Consider the following 20,304-nt stretch of genomic DNA (forward strand, 5'->3'; position numbering starts at 1 on the left):
GTCACTTCCCCGACACTCAGCATTCACTCTGAACCCTGGACAGTGCTGGTAACTGGTCACAAAGAGGTCACCAGGATGCTTCCCCTTCAAGGGGCTCATGGTCTGCGTGGGGAGACAGGAAGGCTATAGACACAGTGATGGAATAAACTAGAGGTGGTAAAATATAAAGGAACAAGGTCCCCACCTGGGAATAGCCTTGCCACATGCAAAGAATAAAGCATTTCCTGGGGATCTGTTAGCAGTCAAGGGCAGCACTTCACAATCTTTGCTGGGCATCAGAAGCACCTGAGAGCTTTAAATGAAATCGTAGGTCCTAGCCAAGAGCAATTACACCAGTATCTCAGGGGGTGGGTTCAAGGCACCGATGTTATTTTAAAACTGTCAAGAGGTTCCCCTGTGCATCCAGGGTTGAGAACCATTGACACAATAAAGATGAGGGTAGACTCTGAAACCCCAGCTCTGTTTTACTAGTTGGGTGAACTGGGTAAACAGCTTAAACTTCCTGGCCTCAGTTTCCTCACCTGTAATATGGGGATAATAACATACACTTGGCTGAGCGGCTGTAATGCACAGTCTACCCTCTTCCCATAAGTTATCAAGTTCTCCAACAGTTTGTGTCATGTGAAGTGTTTTTTCTAGACAGAGTGTCAGCTCTGATATCTGGAACTTGCTTTATCTTTTTGTTCCCCTCACAGAAGATAACAGGAGACTGAGAAATAGCTATTGGCTGATAAGGCTAAAGAACAGAGCCTAGTGTACATTTGGATTGGCCCAACTTTCACCCCAGGCACCCTCCTCTGAACAGCACCTTCTCCTGCCTTCTGCCTGTTGTTCCCCTGAAGTTCATAGCATGACTATTATGGATGAATGTTAGTATCCCCCAGAGTCATATGTTGAAACCTCACCCCCAAATTGATGGTATTAGGAGGCAGGGTTTCTAGAAGATAATTAGGATTAGATGAGGTCATGAGGATGAAGCTCTCATGAATGGGATTAGTGCCCTTATAAGAGTCATGAGAGAGCCCGCTTCCTGTCTCTGCATTCCACACGTGAGGATATAATGAGAAGCTGGCAGTCTGCAACCCAAAAGAGAGCTCTCAGCAGAACCTGATCATGGTAGCACCCTGATCTTGGACTTACAGTCTTCAGAATAATAGAAATTAACTTCTGTTGTTTATAAGTCACCCAGTCTGTGGTATTTTTGTTATAGCAGCCCCAGCTGATGAGACAATGAATCTCTGTCCCATTCAGTGCCAATGCCTTCAGCTCAGCACTTTTCCCCTAGTTCAGTCCTCTCATGGTCCATTCTCAAACCTACCATTTTAACAGAACCATTTCCAAAGGGTCCAGTTAGCAGTGGGCTAGATAACACATAAAAATAATAATGTTTTAAGCTGTCATTTCATTATCATAGCATTGGTTACTCCCTTCCACGTAAACATATATCATCACAGAGGTTGTCATAAACAAAACAAAACAAAACAAAAAAAGGATGCTTCTTTGCTTCCTGGGACAGCAGGTTTGGGAGGAATGCTCACTGGGCAGTGGACTACTCCTTACAAATCCAAATCACACCACAGAAGCTATTCCTCCAGAGAACAGAACCCCACATGTCCAGTGCTGGCATGTGGAAATATGTTTATTTATTTATATAATGCACATTGCTGAGTCCTTACTCTAAACTTGCTCTGCATTAGAGAATTGGCCCTGGCCTCCAAGGCATACACAGACAAGTAAAATGGGTTCAAATCAAGCCAAATATGTGGGTATATGAATGTGTATTTATATTCACATATAATATTTACACACCCATGTACATGCACACAGAGACAGAGAAAGAACACATTCAAAGAAGAAAAAAATAAACAGAGAACAGAGTTTAAGCTGAGGAAAAATATGAACAAAACTACTGAATTGCCAAGAGGTCAGAAAGGGGGAATCTCACCAAATCTCAGACACCAGAGCCTAGTATTCAAGAAATCAATAATTACAGCCATTTTTATTTAGGGCTGTTTACATGCCATCAACTGGGCTAAGAATGTCTAAGCACTCTGCTGACAACCATTCTGTAAGATCTTTGTATCACCATTTTATAGCTTAGGAAACAAGTTCGAAGGGGTCAACTAATTTGCCCAAGATTATCTAGCTAGGAAGCAGCAGGGCCAGAATTGGAACCTAGATTTCTCTGGCTATTAAGCCCAAATTTTACTTCATATAGGAGAGGAGAAAATGCCCAAAATGTCTATGTCAAAAAACAATAGCATGATAATCACCACTAACTGCTCAGCTTACATGGGAGGCCAGGCAACAGGTTGGCCCTCATGATTCAGAGAGACTCAGGATGCAGATTCCTGTCAACAGGCCTCAAAGAGAAGTGCTGGAACCAGAGAAGATGCACAGGCATGTCAGAAGGAGAGCCATAGTCTTCTGGGGGTGACCAGCCTGATGGAGCCGTCTGGGAAGGTTCCTAGAGGAGACCATGTCTAAGCCTGGCCATGTCTTGAGTAACACAGGAATTAGGCTCAGAAAGACATAGTCTTTCTGAGGACATAGTCCAGAGGATCCAGGACAGAAATGAGCACATCCTGGTCCAGGAACCACAGGTGATCCAGGAATGCAGCCAGTCAGAGTACATCCTCTGATGAACTGCTGAGGGCTTGGTTGACACACATGTTACTTGCCCAGAGATGATTTAGAACAATTCCCCATAAAGATTCCACACCACCTTCGGCCCTGCAGGAAGTCCTTCAGTGTGCCATTTGGAATATGCAAGGATGAGTTTTGAATCTGCGGGAGGGAGGATAAGGCTGCTGCTCAAAGCAAAAACACTGGTTTCTATTGATGAAAGCAAGGCTCACCTTCCTCACCTCACCAGCAGGTTGTGAACAACATCCCTGGACTCGCCTACTGCTATGGGCAGGACCATGGGGCTCAGGGGGAGTCCAGATATACAATCAGCTCAGCTTTCCTGTGGTTGCTAGATCTGCTTTTAAAATCAAAGGGGAGAATTATCTGATGATAGACAGGTGATCTTTCTTACTCTCATCCCAGCACCATGCCCTCTACTGGTGGCCTTGGCAAGTCATTTACCTTGTCTCAGACTTAGTTCTTCATCTGTGTAATGGGCTGACACCAGCCTGCATAGGTTGTAAAAATTAGAGACAGTCCAGGTAAAGGGATTAGCACAGTGCCTGTTACATACTAAGGAGGAATTCCATAAATTGCAATTACTACAATTATACTACCACTACTATAATTCTGCTTTATCTTCTCCCCTCCTTATTACCAAATGTTGCCTTTGCATGCCCCCATCCTATCCCCATCTCCCTTGTGTGGCTGCACCACATAGTACTGTACTTTAGAAAAGCTCAGTCGGCTGTCATTCTCTTAAATTTCCAAATAAATAAATAAATAAATCTTGCCTCTCCAACTAGATCAAAGCTCTCAGAAAAAGGTGGGGGTGAGATGGGCATGGAGGTGGTCCTCTGATATGTGCTAAGAATCCTCCAGAGCACTGAGCCTGCTCTGAGCACATGAGTGAGCACTACAACAACTGATGGCCTATACTCAGGTGCTGTCTGGAATGACCTATCCCTGGGTGTTGAGAAATGAAAAGGGACTGTGACCCAGGTCTTGGAAACCTGAGACCACTGATACATCACTAAATCTATCACAGACCGTAAGATGTTTGTCTACATTGCATTGTTTTTTTTCCTGGTATAAGACACGTCTTTCTCTGTCCCAGAGACTCTTTGGGTTGACAATGTCTTCCCAGCTTTGGTCATAAAGCATGTGCATGGAAATTCATCTTTTCAAGAAGTGTTTGTCCTTTTTGAATAGCCAACATATGGGAGAGTGAAGGGAAGGGGTTATAATAACTGCCTGGCAACTGTATTATTTCTAAAATCAGGAATATGTTTACACTAAAAGTGCCGTAATTTTGTGAAAACCCTAAACAGTTACTGGAATAAGCTACTCAATTCCCTGTAACAAGCAAGGAACACAGAAGCAGAACAAGCTGTGCACCACACACATGACATCTTACATGAGCCCAAAGCCAGCAGGGTGGGTTTCCAGACATTTGTCCAAAAAGTGCATTCAACTATGCCAGGCAGCTGGAGGCCACACTCCCAATTTTCTTCTACATATGAATGCAGAATTGTATAAAAGAAGAAAGCTATTTTTTGCTTTCTTCACAAGCCCTCCTGACTTGTCTTTTTCAGTGATGGGAATAATAATGATATAAACCTAAGCAATGACAAAGTCAGTGGCAGGGTGCATTATACATGAACCTTACCTTATTATCTCAAATATTCTTCAGACATTGTGTGAGGTTTAGAAATGTAAAATTCAAGTGCATTGTAACAAGGAAACTCAGTCCTATAAATACCAAGTAAAGTGTAATAATAAATATTTCTGTTTTGATCAAATACTACACATTTGTCTGTTTTTTTAAAAAATCCTGACTTCTGGTCAAGATGGCACCATAGGCAGACATGGCTTGCCTCTTCGCACAACCACATCAAAATTACAACTAAAATATAGAACAGTCATCACTCAGAACCATCAGAAATCAAGTTGAATGGAAATCTGACAACTACGGAATTACAGAAACCACATCCCTCCAGACTGGTGGGCAGGGAGCAGACGCAGAATGGGCTGGTCCCTCACCCACATGTGGTGGATAAAAATGCGGGAGGGGTATCTTGGGAGTGAGGAGTCCCAACTGCACATCTGGCCAAGGGTTCCAGTGCCAGGAAAATAAGTCCCCAGAACTTTTAGCTGCAAAAACCAGCAGAAATTGAGTTGGTGGAAAAAACTGCTGGAGCCGCACTTAAGGAACCTATGCTTACGGGGACTTCCAGCCAAGGTGGAGGCGTAGACAGACATACTGCATCTCCCTCCACAGCTAAGAAGGAATACAACTACCTCAAGACTAGAAACAACCAGAAGTTCCAGAACATCTCATCCAGAAATACTCATCCAGACAGGTAGGAGGGGCAGAGCCAGGGCGGAGAGGACACAGTGTGGTGGCGGCAGCAGCAGCGAAAAGTGCAGTTATACATTTTAAAAAGTCAGGAGGGACACCTGGGGAGCGTTCCCAGCTCCTCACCAGACCGTTCAGCTCACAGGCCCAGCACCAGAGACAAATCAAGTCTCATTGCCTCTGACTGTGCAAACCAGTGGGGTTTGGGGTGGAGGAAGAAACTGCGGGTCTCAGCAGAGTCCGCTTGTTTAAAGGGCTCCCATGGTCCTAGAATATCCACAGACCCACCCACTCTGGGAACAACGACCAGGGCAACAGCTAAAGAGGTGCCAGTCCAGTGCAGAAGAGGTAGAGGTGCCTGGAAGAGGGGCGAGTGCTGGGCTGGCAGCATTGTCCCCTCTCAGACCCCTCCCCCATATACAGTGTCACAATGTGGTGAAACAGGTCGCCTGTTACTGACAAATCCCTAAGGCTCCACCCCTTACAACATAACAGGAGTGACAGCTCTACCTAAGCAGCAGAGGCAAACAAAGGAGCCTGTCAAGATGAGGAGACAGAGAAGTATGGCCCAAAAGAGGGAACGGATCAAAGTTCCAGTGGGAGAACTAAGTGACAAGGAGATAGCCAACCTAACATATGAGACAGCTGACCTAACAAATGCAAAATCCAAACACTGGTGATAAAGATGCTCACAGGCTTGACAGATATGCTTGAGTATGGCAAACACATAAGAGAAGAAGTGAAGACTATGCTAAGTGAAACGAAGGAAAGTCTACACAAAACCAATGGTGAAGGGAAGAAAACCAGGGGCCATTCTCCCTTTTCTGAACCCTTCCCCTACAGAGCTGGTAAGCTGGTGCCATAGCTGAGACTCCATCAACCTGGCTAACACTGTTTGATTCACCTTGGAAATCCCCAGAGACTCGGTCCCACCCAATTTATAGGCCCACCCAAACTTCTTTTCCATATGAATGGCTGGCTCAAGCTTCACAGCTTCCTAAATCTTACCAAACAAGCAACAGCTGGCTTCAGTGAGCCAGCCAGAGGTCCAACACTAGCAGCAGCCAGCTTAGATTAACAGCTTGGCTTTACCTGGGATTCTCCCAAGTCAGCACAAGTAGCAACTGTCTCAGATGGCTTTATAGCTCACACAGGGTGGCCCTGTGCAAAACACAGGTAGGGGCTGACCTTGGCCTGCACCACCCAGGATACCCCAGGGTCAGCGCACCCAGTGGACAGCTACAGATCACATCGGAGCACCACCATCCTGCCCCTGCACAGCTGATCCTCCACGGAGGGCAGAGGTTGGTGATAAGTGGTCACAGCCAGTCCTTGTAGATAACTGGCAAGGGGAAATCTCTCCCATTTACCTGCCAACAGCAACCAAGGCTCAACTGCAAGAGGAGGGTGTACTCAACCCACACGAAGGGTACACCTCTAGTACCCAACTTGGGTGAAAGGGGAGGCTGTGCCACTGGACCCTATAGGACACCTACTATATTGGGCCACACTACCAAGACACGGAATCAAAGCACCTCTACCTAATACAGAGAAACAAACACAGGGAGACTCCCAAAACAAGGAGAGAAAGAAACATAGCCCAAATGAAAGAACAGATCAAACTCCAGAAAGAGAGCTAAACAAAAATGGAGATAAACAATCTATTAGAAGCAGAGTTCAAAATACTGGTTATAAGGATGCTCAAGGAACTTAGTGAGGAGGACCTCAACAGCTTAAAAAAGATCCAGTCAGAAACAAAAGATACACTAACTGAAATAAAGAACAATTTACAGGGAAACAACAGTAGAGTGGATGAATCTGATAATCAAATCAATGATTTGGAACATAAGGAAGCAAAAAAACAACCAATCCGAAAAACAAGAAGAAAAAAGAACCCCCCAAAATAAGGATAGCATAAGTAGCCTCTGGGACAACTTCAAGAGGTCCAATATTGCCATCATAGGGATGCCAGAAGGAGAAAAGAAGGAGCAAGAAATTGAAAATCTATTTGAAAAAATAATGAAAGAAAACTGCCCTAATTTGGTGAAGGAAATAGACATGCAAATCCAGGAAGCATAGGGAGTCCCAAACAAGATGGATGCAAAAAGGCCCACTCCAAGACACATCATAAGTAAAATGTCAAAGGTTAAAAATGAAGAGAGAATCTTAAAAGCAGCAGGAAAAAAAGAATTAGTTACCTACAGGGGAATTCCCATAAGGATAAAATGTTTCTCTAAAGAAACTTTGCAGGCTAGAAGAAATTGACAAGAAATATTCAAAGTCATGAAAAGAAGGGACCTACAACCAAGATTGCTCGACCATGCAAAGATATCAGTTAGAATTGAAGGGCAGATAAAGAGTTTTCCAGACAAGGAAAAACTAAAGGTGTTCATCATCACTTAACCATTATTATATGAAATGTTAAAGGGCCTTATTGAAGAAAAGAAGCTCAAGAACTTGAAAGTAAATGGCAAAAGATACGTATCTATCAACAATTTAACCTAAAAAGCAAACTAAGCAAGCAGTAAGAACAGACAGAATCATGGATACAGAGAGCATTTCGATGATTGCCAGAGGGGATGGGGTTTGGGAGAACGGGTGAAAAAGTGAGAGGATTAAGAAGTACAAATAGGTAGTTCCAGAGTAGCCATGGGGATGTAAAGTTTAGTATAGGAAATGGAGTAGCCAAAGAACTTGTACGCATGAGGGAGTCAGGGGTGCTAGGTGGAGGGGGGCAGAAGGGGCGGGGGGGGGGAAGCTGGACAACTACAATAGCATAATCAATAAAACATAATTTTTTAAAATGCTGCTAAAAGGGCTCTTTGCAGCCCCCCAGTGGTTGGAAGGGGAAAGAAAGAAGAATGGGATATTCAGACTGCAACTTTCACTCTGCAGAGCTAATCAACTTTTTACTCTGGAAGGACAAATGGCTTATTTTCACTACGAAATGAATATATATATTCTAAGTGGAGCTATAAAAAGTGTTGGTTAAAGTGAATATAATTGTTCACATAAACGTGAATCGCTGAGAGCCTGGATTTTTCTTTTTCTTTTTTTAATCTTTCTTACTTCTACAAAACTTCCCATTCTGACCTGAGAACTCGGCAATGCATATGCACACCAGGTCTTCTTCCTACACGAGTGTTTCCCCTTTCTTCACTTGCTGTGACCGCCCCTCTTTGTAGACATCTGTTCATAAATATACCATTTTCTCTACTACAAAGTGATGCAGAATCTTCAAAAATATGCCATTTGTCTGTTTAACCGAGTGTCTATATTGGGGAAGAGGTTTGGAAGTTTATTGATTTTGTTTTCACCAAAACAACAGCCTCTCAGAATGACCCATTCCCATCAGTAACTCGTTTTCATAATGAGTTTTTCTTTGTCTTCCCCCCAAAAGAAATGGCCTCTCTAGTATCGGGGGACCGGGAAATTGGATGAAGATATAGGATGTCTGCTTATAAAATAATTTCAAAACCATGTCACAAAAAAATTTAAAAGATTGCAAGATAAACAGAAACTCTCCTATTCTCATATTTATCACTCTCACGTTGCAAGAGGGGGCATTCCCAGCCCTCTAGGTTAGCGTCTGCCTCTCACTGTCATCATCCCCCAAAGAGTAATTAAACCTGGTACTGTATACATTTTTCTCCCTGGCTGGTAAGCTATGGTTCAAAGCCAGCTTGCAAATCGGGTTGCCTCTAAGAGGGAGCCTCTTCACCTACAAATGCAAACCCCTTCATCCCCTGATGATGGTCAAGGAAGATTCCAGGGCCTCTAATACCTGGCAGATTTGGCTACAGCCCTCAAACCAAACGCACGCCCTCCTTGTCAACAGCGCAGAGAATCAACAAGTTATCACTAAGCTAGGCGCTCCAGCCCAGATCTGTACTGCCTCCCCTGCGCCCACCGCCACCCACACCCACTCGGCTCTTCCCTTGCCTCTCCCCATAAGGTCCTGCAAGCGCCAAACTTCTGTTCAGGTCCGCCCTCTAGGCGCCCCCCACCCCAGCGCTACTCTGGGCTCTCCCGGGCAGCTGTCAAACTCCGCAGCTCGCCAGCCTGACAGCGGCAGGCGTTCCCCGTGCTCTTGCTGCTTGTAAGGGGCCAGGGAGGTGGGGAGGTCAAGATCTCCTACCTAAGCGGGGGCGGAGGAGGAGCGCCAGGTTGGGCTGCTCTGCCCTCCGGAACCGCGGCCAAGTCGGAGGGGTGGTGGGGAGCGTCACATGCCGCGCTTCTTCAGGACTCCACGGCCCAACGGAGGGCTCATGTTCCCAAGGGAGCCAGAGCCGCCATGGGGGAGGCTGGAGCGAGCCAGGGTGGGTTTCCCTGGAGCCCACAAGTTTCCACCCCATTCCTGAGCTGGGAGACGGGGTCGGCCCCCTCCTTTAAAGGCACCGTCGCTGACCTCTCCCTCCGGCAGGAGCTCGCAACTGTCTCTCCTCCCCGCACCAGCGCCCTGCTCTTTTCGTTCAGAGCCCGCGCCCAGGGCTCGCCCACGCCCCCACCCCAGCACAGACAGCCCCCAAAGTTATCCGGACTCCCCAAAGCACGCTTCTCTACGGTCCCTGGACCCCATCCAGAAGTTGGGCCGGCGTCTGCAGGTGGAACCTCTCTTGGTTCCCAGCGCACGGCGCTCACTTCGGGAATCCCGGCCGCAACGAGGCCCGGGAAGCTGCAGCAAACGGGGGTGAGCAGATCTAGCGTGAGCCCGGGTCCCCGCCGCTGGCACCCTCAAGCCTGCCCCGTCTCCTCCCTCGGAGTGAATGAAACTTCCCCAGCACCCACCTTTAGCCGCGAGGAGGAGGCGGCGCCGCCGGCTGCCTCCGCCGCTGCCACTGCCACCGCTGCCGCTCCCCACGCCCAGCGCCAGCAGGAGCGGCACCCAGCACAGCCTCGCCGTCAGCATCCTCACCGCCGCCGCCGCCAACGCCAACGAGCGGTCTCTGCCGCCGCTGCCCGTGCCGGCTCCGCCACCCGGTACCTGCCCGGCAGCAGACAGACCAGCTTCGCCCCCTGCGTGCGCTTCGGGCGACGCCACACTCCGCCTTCAGTACCGCAGCCGCCGTGCCGTTCGCTCGCCGGCAGCAGCTGCGCTCACTGGCTCGGACCCCGAGCGGCTCCGGCGCTCACCCCGGGACGGCCTGTGACGTCACGGAGGGAGGGAGGTGGCTCCTGCATATTCATGAGACACGGACAGCCGCCCGGGTTCCACGCTCCGGGCTCCGCGGCCCAGACCCCCAACTTTCCTCCACCCTCCTCACGCTCCAGCCAGGACTCAGCTCCGGAGGGCCCTGGTGGGCGGCTACGGGGAGCCCTTCAGCCCGCGCCTGAGCTCCGGGTCTCCAAACAACTGCCTCGGGGGATGGCTGGCTCCCTTTGAAAGTGATCACTTGGGGCCTGAGCTCTGTCTGTGAGGCGCTGGGGACACTGCCCTGCCACGCCCTTGGAATTGACAACCGTGCGGAGAAGCAGGCAGGCGGGCAGCCGTCGCTGCGGGTCCTGCCCTTGGCCGGGTCTCTGGACGCTCTCTGCCCTCTGGTCTGGGGAGGGCGCCAGGCACACGCGAGAGCTGAAAAGCGCGAGTGCTGCTCTGGAGTGGCGGGCCGGGCAAATCCCCGCGGACCCGGAGGGTCACGGCGGGACTCTGCGCCATCGTGGAGAGACAGGGGTAGCCGTGACACTCAGACGCTGATAGACCAGATTAGGAAAGGCAAACGTGGGGTGGTTGGCCTGCTGAAGGTGCAGTGGGGACCACACATAAACTTCCCTGCAGTATGGTGCCCAGCCCAGAAGTTACCACCTTTATGTTGTCACTCACACATCTTAAGGCCAGGCCACCTGAATTTCATGCCTTATAACAAACACCTCATGTCGGTGAGTAATGTCAGTTTCCTAAAGGCAGGATCAAGCATGTCTTGACGGCCCCCACCACTCCCAGGCCACGCCAGGTTCATAAAGGTACTCAATAAACATTAACTAAAGGCTCAGAATACACACTTGACCATATCTGCATATATGTAGTGCCAATATTATACACAGTTAGGGGCTCATAAGTAATAAAGAAATAAGATATAGAAACAGAGAAACAAAAAGATTATTTATTTATTTATTATTTCAACACATTTCCTGAGCACCCACATAGGTTGCATCGCCCTGCCAGATTAGACATTAGAGATCCAAAGACCAAGGAGAGTTGTCTGTCCTCTCCTCAAAGCCTTTGTTCCTACCTGAGAAGCAAGAAGAGGGCGGTAAACAGCAATTGCAATGCTTTGTGTTATGGGCCTGCATATACTTTATTTGCTAGACAAGACATGCACTTATACAAATCAATTTTTAAAATGTATATATTGCAACAGTGTCTAAACAGCATTCTGTAATTATTAACTGTAGTTTGAGGTACTCAACAAAGGCATAAAATCCATTAACAGGCCTCATGCTGCTCAGCCTCTCTGCACCACCCTGGGAGTTCACCTGGAGCCCCCCTAGTTGTGAAGGCCAAATTTCTGCATTTCCAGGTACCAAGAAGTGCTTGGGGTTGGAGTAGGGGGAGGCACAGGAAGGGCACTTCTCCTTTAACCCACACAACCAACATACGTCCTATTATTTTCATTGCACACATGAGGAAATGGAGGCTCAGAAAAATTAGGTAACATTCTTGCCCAAGGTCACAGAGCTAATAAATATCCCAGGCCAATGCCAAGATCTTACCTTTTCAGACTGGATGTCAGGATTCAGAGAGGATGGCATGGAAAAGGGGGAGCTGACCCAGGCAATATCAAGGAAACTGGAAAATAAAGAAATATAAATTTGTATTCTTTTCTTCCAATTATACTCCATCCAATTACATATCTGCCTTCCCTTCATTTTCTCTAATAAGTAGACTTACCTTTCTGACTTGCCTGCACTGTCCCCTGATGTCATTCTACTGGGTTTCATTAGGATTAAGTCATTAGTCCTAAAAATCTTACAGGAAATTTCAAATGAACACCGAATAGTGGAAGAGAGGAAGAAATACAGCTGATCGGAAAGCATTCCCAGCCCATGTAGTAGATCACTAGGAAAGAACACAACAGAATGAGACACTAGGGGGCAGGCCAATGCCCAAAAGGTACAGCATTGCTAGTGGCAATGACAGCAAGGCAGTGTCTGTGGCCAACCAGCAGAAACAGCAGTCACACATTATAAAAGTCAGGAGGGACACCTGGGGAGCAATCCCACACCCAGACTAGACCATGCAGCTCATGGCTCCAGCACCAGGGAAAATAAAGCCTCATTGTTTCTGACTGAAAACCAGTGGGGTTGGGGTGGTGGAAGAAACTGCCCATCTCTCAGCAGAGTCCACTTGAACATATGCAAACCCACCCACTCTGGGAACCACAACCAGGGGTGAAAGTCCCATATGAGAAGCAGGAGAAGTGCCTGGAAAAGGGACTAGTGCTGAACAATCTTGGCATTGTTGCTTCTCAGACCCCTCCCCGACATACAGCGTCACAATGTGGTGAAACAGGTCTCCACACACTGAGGAATACCTAAGGCTCTGCCCCTTACAATGTAACAGTTATGACAGCTCTACCTAAGACACAGAGGCAAACACAGGAGGCTGTAAAATTGAGGAGACAGAGAAGTATGGCCCAAAAGAGTGAGCAGATCAAGGTTCCAGTGGTAGAACTAAGCAACAAGGAGATAGCCAGCCTAACAGATGCAGAGCTCAAAACACTGCTGATAACAATGCTCACAAACTTGACAGACAAGATTACCTATGGCAAATGCATAAGGAAAGAAGTAAAGACTAAGCTAAGTGAAACAAAGGAAAATCCAGACAAAACCAATGGTGAAGGGAAGGAAGCCAGGGTTCCAATCAACAATTTGGAACATAAGGAAGAAATAAACAGTCAACAAGTATAGGATGAAGAAACAAGAATTGAAAAAATGAGGAGAGGCTTAGGAACAACTGGGACAACTTTAAACACCCCAACAACTGAATCATAGGGGTGCCAGAAGGAGAAGAGAAAGAGCAAGAAATTGAAAACTTATGTAAAAAAATAATGAAGAAAAATTTTCCTAATTTGGCAAGGGAAATAATCATACAAGTCCAGGAAGTACAGAGTCCCAAACAAGCTAGATCCAAAGAGGACCACACCAAGACACATCATAATTAAAATGCCAAAGTTTAAAGATAAAGAGAGAATCTTTAAAGCAGCAAGAGAAAAGAAGAGGTTCCTATAAGACTAGCAGCTGATTCTCAAAAGAGACTTTGCAGGCAAGAAGGGACTGGCAAAAAGTATTCAAAGTGATGAAAAGCAAGGACTTACAACCAAGATTACTCTATCCAGCAAAGCTATCATTTAGAATGAAAAAGCAGATGAAGTGCTTCCCAGACAAAGTAAAGCTAAACGAGTTCATCATCACCAAGCCATTATGTTACAGAAACAGGAGAGTCCAAAAATCCCTGGAGTTTGTGGCTGGGGGATGGGGAGAAGGAAGCAGCTTTCAGAAAGCCTCCACATGCCTGAGGCTGATGGCCGGTGTCTTTCATTGTGTAAATTGCTTTAATGCATCCAAAGCCTCAGGTGGATGGGAGGAGTCTTGAACCAGGTGATGGTATGGAAAGCACACAGAGCCTACGTGGGGTTCTGTGAATGGTCAGAACTATTGGCAACACCCACTGCGTCAGAGGACGCAGTCAGGGATATATAGGCAGCTGTGAACACTTTGGGGGGGGGGGGCATGCTCTGGGGCTGTCTCCCTCGCTGGTGAGTGTTCGCAGAGGTGCTCTAGAGAAGGAGAGGAGATCCACGCGGTTTACAGAAAAAAGACAGTTCGCAAGGAGGCTGAGAATCCAGGTGTTCCTGCATTGAGAGCTGAAGGGCACCACAGCACAGAAAGGACCTCGCCAATCAGATTGAGTGATTGGCAGCTGCTGGTAAAGCTGAACTGTGCCTAGAAGTAGGGAAACGGTGTTTCTGACCGCCCCCCCCCCAAAAAAAAACTGGTTAGGTTTGGTAGAGGGGAGGCATGGATATGTGTAACTGTTAAATAAACAATTTTTCTTTTCACTCAAATATAATATTCAGAGTTGTAATTTTGGCGGCGGCAATCGGACCCCTAATTAAAGAGCCCATGGGTTTGTTTTCAATTGGAGCAGCCCAGGGGTTCTGTAACAATTATTATATTAAATGTTAGAGACTTATTTAAGAAAAAGAAGAATATCAAAACTATAAACATTAAAATGATGACAAACTCACAAATATCAACAACTGAATCTAAAAAATAAAAAATAAAAAAACTAAGCAAACAACCAGAATAGAAACAGAATCATAGGTATGGGGGTCATTTAGAGGGTCATCAGGTGGGAGGGGGAAGGGGGAGAAATGGGGAAATGGTGCAGGGATTAAGCAGCATAATTGGTAGGTACAAAATAGATAGGAGCTGTTAAGAATAATATAGGAAAGGGAGAAGTCAAAGAACTTACATGCACGACCCATGGACATGAACTAAGGGCAGCTGGTCTGCTGGAGGGAAGAGGGTTACTGGGCAGAGGAGAGAAAAGGGGAAAAAAAATGTGTCAACTGTAACAGCATAATTAATAAAATATACTTAAAAAAGAAGTAAATAAGAAAATGAATGTGAACACTCAGTAGGTTGCATGGTACATAGTCCATGTCCCAATAAATGTAAAAATCTCTCCCTTTTATCCAGTCATTTGATTTGTTTTGTTTGAGAGAAAGGCACCAATGATGTGGCTTAAAAGGGATGAAAGTGAGTAAATTCAACCCATGGAAATACTCATCTCGCAAGAGCTTCAAGACCATGTCATCTGTATGGAGCACTTCTGTATTCTCTGTTTCTGCTAGACTATTGAAAATGCAAAAAGTGGGTAAAACAACCCAACAGCGAAATGTACTCAGCTTTGAAATGGGGTTTTACATTCCATACTTCATTTAATCCTTGCAACAAGGAGTGTTATTTCCCCTATTTCATTTTAACCAAATTACTGGCTCAGAAAGTTTGAGTAACTTATTTGCATTCACATAATTGTGCAGAATATGAATTCATGTCTGCTTAATTCCAAATTCCATCTTTCTCCCACACATCATGGTTTTGAGAGAAGCATGCAGAGTAAGTAAGCAACAAAAAAATCATTTTAAATTAGAAATGGTATCCTGGGGGATTCAATATTTTTAAAATTTCCATCCATTATCACCTCTGAATAATGACCATTTAAAAAGCAATTGTCACCGAAGTGATACAACCATCTGAATTTGTTGAGGCTGCACCCTTTATTCTTGATTCACTATTGGGAAATGTTCCTTTAAAGTTCTTTTCTCAAAAACAAAAGGTAAGCAGGATGTTGTAAGGCCTTGGTCACTTTAAGCCCCAAGCCCAGAGTCCCACCTGGTGATGAAGAAATAAACCTCAAACAATTTATTTGGGTCAATATTTTTAAATAAATAACCCTTCTGTTTAAAAAAAAAAAAATGTGTATAGTACCTAACAGAAATAGGCCTGACATAAACATAGCCATCTCATCTCATTTTCACCGGGCTCTTTAATGCCTCGCCCAATTAAACACCAAAATACAGTCCCTGAATAATTAAACTGGATAAATGGAGAAAATAAATAAATTATACCAGCTTATGTAAACATTTCTTAAAAGAAAGTTAAACAGGCTTTTTTACATGACCTAAATTTAATTCAACTAGAAGTACTTAACTTTTTTAAAAAAGGTTGAAAAGCTGATTCTTAAAGAACTTGGAGCCATTTAACTATTTCCCTCCCCTGTCTTGGCAGACAAAGCCAGGTCTTCAAGACCCACAAGCTACTGGACAGGTTACAGAATTTTCAACGTTCCTCTAGATGTTTTGGTGCTATGCAGACACTGATGCTGCCAAGCAGCTTTTTTAAAGTTTAGACATTTCTCTTCAGGAAAAAGCAAGAAGGCTCATTCACAATCAAATCCATTTTATGATCAAATCCAGTTCATGTTCAACATTGTTTAGACACGAGTGTTCTGTGCTTGGCAAGGCAGAGTGCCCTAACTGAAAACAAAGATGTCATTGATTATAGCAAGAAATTATTCCTGTACAGTCTCCTACACTTTCCTTGAACCTGTATACCCCATGGCGGTTAAAAAGAAAAACACTTCTCCCATTGAAGGATGGGTTCTCTCTCTCTCCTTGCCTTGAATCTGAGCAGTCTTGTGACTGCTCCTACCAATGTAATTTAGCAGAAGTAATGCTATGTGACTTCCCAGACTAGGTCATAAAGGTGATGCAGCATCTGCCTTGTGCATTGGGATGCTCATTTTTAGAGCCTGGAGCCTCCATGTACAAAGCCCCATCGCCCTGAGGCTGCCATGTTGTAAGGATCCCAAGCCATGTGAAGAGGCTACATGTAGGTGCACTGCCAGCCCCAGGTGAGTCCAACATTTGAGGTAGCCCAGAACCTCCAGATAATTCCATTTTCTAGCTGCCAAGTGACCTTTGGCTCCTTTGAATTTTCCCACCTGAGCTTCAGACATCAAGAAACAGAGTAAAGCCATTCCCGCTATGCCCTGCCTGAATTCCTAACCCACAGATTCCATGAGTTTAAAAAAGTGGTTGCCTATTCCACTAACTTTCGGGATGGTTTATAATGCATCAAGAGTAGCTGGAACGTACTTATTCTCATTTGTTCCCTACAACAAAGGCTGAGAAAAGGAAAATATGTGAAGTAAATCATGTGTAATTAGTCCCATTTTGTAGCTCAAATGTTGAGACTTACAGAAATCAATAGAAGGAACCAGTAGAGCTTAGTGGAAAGAAAATGATTTCTAGACTCAGAAAAACCTAGATTCAAACCCAGCTCTACCATTTTCTAACCATGTATGACTCAAGAAAGCTACTTATGCTGTTTGAGCCTTAGTTTCCTCGTCTATTAATTGGGACTAACATAACAGGGTTGTTTTTGAAGTTAAATGAATTGTAAAGAGCTTTCCATGCCAGGTGGTAGAGACACAGGACATAGAGCCATTGATAGTGATAGTGGAAACTCACCCAGGGACACACAGGTTGTTGGCAGCCTTTTTTTCTGACTTTTTCCTGCTCAGTATTTGCTGTTTTCTAGGCAAAATGTGGACAGATATGGACACAATAAAATCATGCCAGCTTCAGCCCTACCAGCACCTTTACCAACACTATCACAGAAGCAGCAGCCCACATGTCCATGCCAGAACAGTTAAGATGTGCTGTGAGTACCTAATTCTATCTGTCTGTCATTTTAGGACTTTGTTCCACTAAGGGGAATGAGAAGGAATGTTCCATTTATTGAGCAGCTACTATGAGCCAGACATTATACACATTGCCTCATTTACTCCTCCGACAACTCTAAATGGTGATTTATTACTCCCATTAGATTCCTGGGGAAACCAAGGCTTGAAGAGATTAAGTTACACTGTGTATTACTCAGAGTTCTCCAGAGAAACAGAACCTACAGAATATATAGAGAAAGAGATGAAAATCAATAGAAGTAGATATATAAATATATATATAGAAATAGATATAGGTAGATATAACTATATGTCTATAGATATGGATATAGATAAGAAACCAAGAGGGAGGCAAGCTCCCTACTTTTTCTAGCATTATAAAACACACTACATAGTCTCTCTATGTAATAGAAAGCATAAAATATTGTACAATTACGTAAGAAGCAAAAACTGAAATACAACTAAACTTTTAAAAGGTAATATATATGTTTATATTTATAACTAGTTGGATGGGTGGATAGATAGGTAAAGATTTATCATAAATAATTGGCTCATGCAATTATGGAGGCTGATCAGTCCTAAGATCTGAATCCTTGACTTAGGAAAGCCAATGGTATATGTACTTCCAATCCAAATCTGAAGGTCTGAGAACCAGGTGAATCAATGTTGTAGTTTCACTCCAAAGGCTGGCAGCCTTGAGACCCCGGAAAAACTGATATTTCAGTTCCAGTTGAAAGGGAGGGAAAAAACCCAGTGTCTCAGTTCAAAGGCAGTCAGGCATAGGAATTCTCTCTTACTCAGGGGGGATCAGCCTTTTTTTTCTATTCAGGACTTCAACTGATTGGGTGATGGGCACACACATTATGGAGGGCCACCTCTTTTACTCAGTCTATCAATTCAAATGTTAACCTCATCCGAGAAAGCCCTCACAAGAATAACCAGAATAATGTTTGGTCAGATGTCTGGGCACCCCCTGACTGAGTCAAGTTGACACATAATATTAATCATCACACACTGCCATAAATGAAAGAGCTGGGATTTGAACTGAGGTCTGTCTGCCTCTGAAGTCATGATTTTCCATCCAAGTGGGACAAGGTGTTCAGCCTCTTGTGCCTGCACCTGCAGGTTTGGATAGACAATGGTGGGCTGTCTTGAGTCACCCTGACCATAATCCCAATGCTAGTTCTGCACAGCAGTCTGCTTTTCAGCATGCTTCCTCAGTGTCCTAGGATTGAGTCCTGTCTCTCTGCTGTCTAACACTATTGGCAGTTCCTCCCTTAGGATGCTCCTTACTCCTTTCTTTCCTTTGTCTCTAAGGGCCTGATTTGAGTCCCATATCCCAAGCTGTCCTTTGTCTCCATCCTCTACTGCATGACCTTCACCTAACCAACTGCTTATTCATTAATACCCAGCTGTCCCTCCCTGCTCAGATACTTTCCAAGGCTCCCAATGTTCTACAGCAGAAGGTTGAAGTTCCTTAATCAGGATTCAAGACCCTCACCAGCCTGACCTCCACTTCAATTGATAACTTGCCTTCCTGTGACACTATTATGTGTGAACTACGCTCCAGCCAGGCTGCTGTCTTCACTGTCTGTCTAAAGGCATCATGCCAACCTTTCTTCTCCACTTTTGCTCACACTCTACCTTCCACTGTTATGGGTTGAATTACATACCCCAAACATTCATATGTTGAAGTCCTCCCCCCAGTACCTCAGAATGTGACTGTTTGGAGATAAGTTCTCTAAAGAGGTACTTAAGTTAAAGTGAGGTCATTATGGTGGGCCCTAATCTAAGATGAGTAGTGTCTTTATAAGAAAAGGAAATTTGGACACACACGTGTAGCAGAAGGAAGACCATGTGAAAACACAAGGAGAAGACAGCCACCTGTAAGCCAAGGAGAGAAACCTCAGAAGGAACCAATCTTGCCAACATCTTGCTCTCAGACTTCTAGCCTCCAGAACTGTGAAAAAATAAATTGTCTAAGCCATCCAGCCTGTGACTTTATTATGGCAGCCCTAGTAAATTAACACACCTACCTACAATCTCTCCCTGTTCTTCCCCACTTAACCCACTCAGTCCTACCTGCAACAAACATGTTCTCCTAACTCCTCAGCACATGTTTATCTTAACATCCAGGAGGATCTCCATCACACTTGACTTAAAAGAAAAATATTTTAGTCTAACCCAGAAAGCCTTACTTGATTTGCTCCTGCTGGCTTCTCATACCACTCTCTCCTTGTCTACTGGCCTTTGGTCCTTTGAATATGCCGAGGTCTTTTCTGCCTTAGGACTGAATCACTCTTGGGGTTGTACTTCCCTTTGACTATTACAAGACATTCAGGTCTCACCTTAAGTGTCATCTCTCCAGAGATGCCACTCAGTTACTCTCTGTAACATTGCTCTCTTTTAATTCTCTGCAATCACTCCTTGCTGACATTATCTTATAAGTTTACTTGCTCATTTTTTTTTTGTCTCCTCCCAGTAGGATATAGACTTTAAGAGAGGAGACACGAATGTGCCTAACACATAGATGCTTGCTAGTTATTGAATAAATCAATGATTTACCTTCTCTGAACAGAGCTTTTTTGTTTTGTTTTGTTTTGTTTTTTGCATCATTGTTTTTTGACTGTTTTACCAAACACTGTATTTCAAAACCATTTAAATGTATACTTTTCCTATAAATCTGCAATAGAATTTATATTTTCATGTAGCTTGAGTATCTTGCTAGAAAATTCAAAAACAATCTTACTGGTAAGGGTGGTGGTAGAGTGTGAGAGCATCTTGAGAGGTGGGCAGTGCAGGTATAGTTTCATGTTGTACATGAGGAAGTGGAAGCAAAGAAAGATTACATCACCGGCTTAAGGTCACACAGCCTGGGCTAGTTTCTAGTTCTCCTTAGTCCTGGTCCAGAGCTCTTTCTCTACACCATGTCTAGTTAGAAAATGAGGGTTAATAAGTGTACAAACACCAATGATTAAAATGCCTGGAACTCACAGGTATAGGAGTCAAGAAATGCCTTCCACACAAACAGCCCAATAGAAAGGTCCCTATGAAAGAAATGAAGGGG

This window comes from Furipterus horrens, unplaced genomic scaffold, assembly GCF_987537825.1.
Source record: "Furipterus horrens unplaced genomic scaffold, mFurHor1.1.pri manual_scaffold_7, whole genome shotgun sequence".
Lineage (NCBI taxonomy): Eukaryota > Metazoa > Chordata > Mammalia > Chiroptera > Furipteridae > Furipterus > Furipterus horrens.